This window comes from Gavialis gangeticus, unplaced genomic scaffold (assembly GCF_001723915.1).
Source record: "Gavialis gangeticus isolate Ggan-Ray unplaced genomic scaffold, GavGan_comp1, whole genome shotgun sequence".
In the NCBI taxonomy this organism is placed as follows: Eukaryota; Metazoa; Chordata; order Crocodylia; family Gavialidae; genus Gavialis; species Gavialis gangeticus.
In genome coordinates this window covers 45,648-52,432 of record NW_017728958.1, presented here as the reverse complement: position 1 = coordinate 52,432, position 6,785 = coordinate 45,648, and the positions used below count along the sequence as shown (strand labels likewise).

Sequence of the window (6,785 nt, the reverse complement as noted above, 5' to 3'; positions counted from 1 at the left end):
CTGTCGAATCGAATATTACCTGCTCTGCACAGCCCTACTTCACACCCTCATTTTCTACGATTCTGTGATCATGAGACCTAATGGATGGTGGACTCACACCACTCTTACTGAAAATGGGTGCTTGCAGCAGGTCTGCCTTGGAGAGCAAGTATTTTGGGGACATAAAAACACAGGACCAAAAGGGACATCCTGGGTCCTCCAGTCCAGCTCTTTGCTGTCTCCAGAAGCCGCGTTATATAATCAGGGTCATAAACATGCCGCACTTTTGGTGGCAGCCCTGTGAGCATGGGAGCAGCTGGCGAGGTAGGGAGCAGCTGTGGGTGCTGCTTGTCTATGGGACACTGGGGTGCCCAGCACTGGGCAAGAGGAGGAGCAATCGCCTCATCATCCTTGCAAAGATCTTGGGCCCCCGATTGAGAATCACAGGCTTAGGGGAAGGTGTTTAAGCCTCTGAAGAGCACACAATTAGTGATTTCCTTTCTGAAACCATCTTGCAATGCTCTGAACCCTGCGAAATGCCAGACTGAAGATTTGGGCACTGATCATATCTTAGCGATGCATGCCTAAGCCTTTGTGTGTTATATAGACACGTTCACACTTGCCCGGGGTGGTGGTAGTTAGTGATGCTGAAGGTGAAGTTTTAGTGGCATCCGCTAGTGCTCATTAATGGTCTGTGGCTTGACAGCTGGCAGCTTGCCTTGTGCTTTGGTAACCAGGACGACACGATTCAGTTCACTTTTGGTCGTGACATGTGCAAGAGGCGAACCCCTTTCTGTGGAGGCAAAGTGCTGGGTCCGTGTCACCATCTCCTCCCAGCCCCCTCCAGCCAAAGCATTCAGTGCTCGAGTCTGGCATTGCTACATGGCCGTCGGTTCCTAGGGGCCCGGCCACTGGGACTGAGCAGCCAGGGTTGCATGAGTAAGATGTGCTGTGTTATCTTCCCAGCACGGACTGTAAGCACTGCCATGACATGGCAGGCGAGCATCTTAGGAAGTGATCCAATACAGCAGTCAGCCGGGGTCTCAGACTGTGGGCTGCTCCTTGCACCTGCATGCTCTGGGTAGAGCTAGCACAGCCCACACAAAGGGAGATCAGAGACACAGCAAAAGGATTCCCCAGGGAGCTGTGGTCCCAGTTGCATGTGGGATAAACAAAATCTCTTTGCGCGCACAGGCCCAGCCAAGTGCTGGCCAGCCTCCAGCTCTCTGAGCTCTTTTCTGTGGTCTCACATGCACTGTATCTGTCCTTTCCTCGCTGCCCAAGGGATGGCAAAGGCCACAGTGTTATTTAGAGGCCCTAAATCTGGGATCACCAATATGATGGGTATAGTGGGCTTGCTCTTACTGTGCCTGTCCCAGGGCTTTCAGGGAGAATATAAAAGCCTTTAGAATTTGTTTAGAGCTGTGACAGCAACACATCTGCCACAGAAATTCATCCAGATGTTGCTTAGAGCCCTTGAGGAGGGCAGCACAGGGGATGGCATTTTAGAGCTGTCTCTCCAAATGCCTTTAGACAAGGGACAGGTCCTAGTGTTTGATTTTTTCCCTTTCTGTTTCTGCAGTTGCGCGTTTACATGAACAATTTTACCCGGTCCGAAAACTACCAAGAGGATCTCCGGGCACTGAGGTTTCTATCCATGAATTCAATCATTGACCCCTGGATCTTTGCCATCCTGAGGCCGCCGGTGCTGAGGCTGATACATTCTGTGCTGTGCTGTGAGATGTCCTCGAAGACCAAAGAGGAAGCCCCGACGCTGGCCATTGAACAGGGTGAACTCAATAAGCAGACGGACCTTTGTGGTCAGTAGCTAGATTTGGCAGAAGACATCTGGAAGACCAGGGCTCCTCAGGGTAAAAGCATGCACTGAGCAGTGCTTTCAGGTTGGCGAACGACTACGTCTACTGTCCAACGGACCAAGCTGCAGCTGGGCCGACGGGACTCTGTAGCACCCATTGGAAAGCCTGTGAGAAGTCCGCGTGAGGCGAGCACATGATGCAGCACATCAGAAACCCCCTTTCGGGACTGTGTCTGAGAAGCTGACAGTAACTGGATTTGCCTCCACTCGCTCAGATACTGTGCACTCAGCATAGGATGCACGGCTGTCTAGCGTGTTTGAAACTGTTCCTGGGAAGCCCAGGTGACACTGTTGCCTCATGAGACAACTCAGCAGAGGGGGATGGAGACACCAAGTGTAGCTGCAGGACAGTGGCTGTATCACCAAAGCCACTGAGGCCACAGCTTGCGGTAGCTTAACACACGGTGTATCCAACTACTGAAACCGAGCTCCTTTCCCCCTGCTGCTACGCCTGCCTCTCAGTCCATCCTCCCTCTCACCTCACCTTAGGCCTGAGCTTCCTGCCTCTCTCCCAGCTGGACTTGTAGCCTTCACTACAGGGCGGAGGCAGCAAGGGGCTGGTGGTGCCTCAAGCTCACAGACCATGTGCCAGGCAGGGGGACACACGGGGTCCCGGCAGCCTGTGAGTGCAGGAGGAGCTCGGTGCTTGTGCAGGGGGGGCTTTCTCTGCTCTCCTGAGGGGCTCCACCACCTTTGTATCCCTGGGCTAGGTCCACAAACAGGCTGCAGGACTTTGTATGTGCTGGTTCCTGGAGGGAACAGGCCTCCACTGTGGTGCAGGGGGAGAGTTAGACCCTTACAGTAGCATCTGAAGCAGCCAGTATGTGGAGCAGGATGCTGGCGCACAGCCCCAGAGCGAGCCACGGCTCAGTACCCGCCATGAGCTGGTCCTTACCTCACACACTCAGACCTGCAAAGTTTCTCCTGAGCTGGGGACCCAGGCCATCAGGCGGTCATGTCAGGCATTGCTTGCTGCCTCATCTAGCCTCGCTCGGCATTGGCCCATGAACCGGAGCCATCCCAACAGCATTCTGGTGTGTACAGAAAGGTCCTTTCCATCTCAGGTTTGTCTTTCTGGCCGAATGCTGGATACTTCTCGCCTCCCCTCTGCCTGATTGTGTGCCTGCCCTAAGCTTCCCTCTGCTAGCACAGGACCCAGGCTTGCTCTGTGCTGGTGCTGGGTCACCCATACACGTCAATGCCTGCCTGCAGGAGGCTAGACCCTGTGCAAAGAATGGCTAAATAGCGAAGGCAACACTTCCTTGCCCAAGTCCTGAGCCTGAATGTGAACCCATAAGCAAAGATCCAGGCCAACAGTCGCACAAGCTGAAAGAGCAGCTCTAGGAGCAGGTGCCCGTACTCCATGGACCCAGCCACTGGCAGCTGACTTCATACACACACTGATATAACTTCTCCCATGGGCTTTCCAGGCTGGAGACGTGGCTTGGTCTCGTACTGCGTTCTCACCAGTCTGCTGGCGATACAGCAGGGTGTCCCCTGGGAGCACGGGATGGGAAGGGACTTCTGGAGCTGATGCCTGATGTGGCAGGCAGCTGTGTGGGTCTGTAAGAGCCTCCACTCCAGCCCCTCTCACACCCCAGGGTCTCCGAGCCCTTGATAACAGGAGGGCAACCCCCCAGTGTTCAGGGGGAGGGCAGGAGAGTAGTCCTACAAAAGCCTTGGCCATTGCAATGGCAGGGAAGGTGCTAAGTAGACTTGGCTCTGATGACCCTGAGAAGCATAAAACACCCTATGCCAGGGGACAGGAAAAGCCCCCACCAGTCTCTGCTGGTCTGACCTGCAGGGAATTACCTCCTGACCCAGAGCACAAGAGCAAGCCCCACCACCCAGGGGACTAGCTTGTACCTCAGATACTCGGCTTGTGATAAAGGGCATGGAGGAACCAGGCAGCAGAGGGAAGACAGCCCTGCATGTGTCTTCCTTTTTACTCCCCACACTGCCTTGCTGCAGCTGATCAGGTCTGGCAGGAGAGCAGAGGCCCTTGCAGCCCCTCTGCTTCCCTGGGCTCACAGGCTGACCCTTCAGTGTAAAGAACAGGTAAAAAGTGGCCCTAAAGGCTACGAAAGGCAGGTGCCTTCCCTCTCTTTTGAGTTTCAGGCTTCTTGTAAGCCAAGGCAATCCCTATCTGTTATGGGGGGCTGGGGGCAGTGTTAGGGCGGGTGACTTGTTGCTCGTGGAACCACCAATGCTGCATGGTTGCACAACCATTAGTGTGAGGCAGCTCCTTGCTCCTATTCTGGGACCTGAATGAAGGTACTGGAGCACCTGGCTCGTACAGCACTTATCTGGCCGGCTGTTCTGCATTTGCACATTAGGAACAGCTTTGAAGAGTTAATGGAGACATGCCTGAGCTTGGTCCTGGTGCAGAGCCAGCCCAGCCCGTGCTCGGTGAAGCTACCAGGGCAGAACTGGCCCCATAGCTGCTTGCCTTGCACAGGCCAAGTGGCTGCTGATGAATAGAGAATGGCTGGACGCAGTCCACTCCAGCAGCCGGCACACAAGCTAGAGTCCCAGCTCTGTGGCAATGACACCAGCTGCTTAGGCGTGCCACTCTGCAAGGCACAGGGCTGCCCCTGGGGCATGAGGCCACGTCAGGACGGCCTGATGCACAAAAGGCCCCTTCATGCTCACCCTGCATTGCTAACACTGCTTGGCCTCATGACCGATAGCAGGACACATCAGTGGCATGGACTGGAGCATGCCCTGTCATGGCACGCCACCCCCTTCTCACCCCCACAACCCCTTCACTGCGCACATCGTGGCTTGCCCATGCCCCCCTCATTGCTTGCCTCTTCCCCCTCTCCTTGGGCATCTGAACATCCCAGGGCTGGAGAGCCTGAAGGTTACATTGAACAGTCAGCTCATCTCAGCCTTTGCCCAGGAGGGCTATGACCCTCTAGCCTAGTCTGCTTTCAGTCCATTCACCCTGGCCCCACTGAGCTTGAGGCAGGCAGAGCTGTATGGACATCACTGCCCGGACAAACTGCAGGCTGTCTGCATGGAAAATGGGCTGGCCGCTTGCTGCCGCAGAGCACAAGGCTTAGTCAATAGGAAATGAAATGCAGCACTTTCCTTTGCTGACAACTTATTTTCATATTGCAACATGAGTTGGGATGCTCAAGGGTGTTGTTTTTCTAGGGAGATTTTTATTTAAATACTTAAAAACTGTACATTCAGGCTGTCAGATATGCACTGTCGGATATGTTTATTCTTGCCAGTGCTGGTTTGTTTCTCAGGACATAGTACTCTCTTCCTCGTGATTTCAGGCCAAACGCTGCATTACGTCCACACACTATGCATTCCCCATTGAAGGCCAGAGAGCAAATCCATCGCTGGTGTAAGAGGCTACAACTCCACCAGTTCAACTGAGAATTGCCTCATTTCATCTCCCCCTCTTCCCTTCCCTGCTGTGTGATTCTTATTTGAGCCTCTGAAGCTGCTTTTGCCAGAGATGAATTTGCTAACGGGATTGCTGATGTCAGACATCTCCGGAGAGCATGTTGCTCCACTTCCTAACGAATCTGAAAGCAATGCAGTGTTTTATTTCATTGCTACTTGATCTTTGTGATGGGTATTTAAGGGCTCAATTGCTGCCTGAAAATAACCAGGCAAAGTCCCGAGCTTTTCCTGTTCCTGTGATTGATGCATAGTAATAAAAGTCATCTTTCAAACAAAGCTGCCTGAAGCGTGTGATTTTTCTGTGCCCGTGGGCAGGTTAGATCTGTCACGTGGGTGAAACATGTAGACCGCACTAAATAATGCTGAGAGTTTTGCAAGAAAAATGAGTAAGAAGGGAGGGAGCTGCTCCTTGGTGAGGGAAGTTGTGAAGGAGCAAGGACTACGGAAAAATTCAAGTGATGAAAGTGAATCTGTCCAATTTCATATCCTAAATCCTGATATTTCAGATCCTGAGATCCTTCATTTTCTTCCAGAAAAACCGCAGCTCCCACGTCACCAAAATATACTTGACTCCAAAGTATTTCCTGGGGCAGGACTGGAATCATGACTTCTCAGCATGGAAAAAAAGACATCACTACCGAAAGAAATGCTGTATCTACTCATCTGACTCCAAGATTATATGCTGGCTTCCCAACTTGATTATTAAAATACAAACTCTGAATGCTGTTTGTACAATCTAATTAATACGACATGGGTTGTGAATTCGAGCTCAGCCAAAGAACAATTAATGCCAGGCCCCATGATAGTGATGATTTTTATACAGCTTGAATCTGTGTAAAGAGTGAGAGCGGCTAGTACCTGAGCTTGAACTGAACATACCAGTGGTTGTGTCATTTGTCAGTTAGCCAACATCCACAGGAAGTTTGCTTGCTGCCAAAACGTGGGTGGGCAGATGACAGACGTGGAATAGCATTGCTCAAGAAATGCAAAAAACTTTAAGATGAGAGGCTCTGCATGACTGATACAGGGCAGAATTGACTTGACTGTGTTCCCAGCTGCAGTGGAGCTGTTGGCCATAAAGCTGCCCTACGCATGCAGTGTGCAACCTTCATTTTGCTGGAGCAGATGTTTAAAAGGATTTGAAGCTGCAGTCACCAAGATGGACTTCCACTCACGGAGATGGTGGGGTCTAGCCCAGTACCAGGGCCTGCTTTGCAGAGATGCAGCTTCCACGGACTCCCATTACAGCTGGGCTTGTGCTGCACCTCTGGAAACCTGAGGATCTGGCCATGTGCTCACGCGTTTCTGATGCGGATAGACACACTCCCCAGTGCATGTCTTGTACGTGGCTCCTGGGATGTTTAAAAGATGTGCCGTGGTGTACGGGGAAAACACATTTCAGCTCCCCTTCTGTCCGTCATCTTTCAGGGCTGCAGTCAGCTCACCCTGGGTTCTGCTGATCACACGTGTCTGATTTGCTGCTCGTGCGTATGATTGCTGGAATTCCTCA

General features: G+C 52.4%; 1 long non-coding RNA gene across 1 annotated transcript in view; it reads left to right on the top strand.

Moving 5' to 3' along the window:
* LOC109287563 overlaps positions 1-5,551 on the top strand; it is a 12,742-nt gene extending 7,191 nt beyond the window's left edge. The window contains exon 2 of the long non-coding RNA XR_002094906.1: positions 1,562-5,551. This is a non-coding gene — a long non-coding RNA (uncharacterized LOC109287563). The remainder of the gene's footprint in view (positions 1-1,561) is intronic.
* The last annotated feature ends 1,234 nt before the right edge of the window (positions 5,552-6,785 follow it).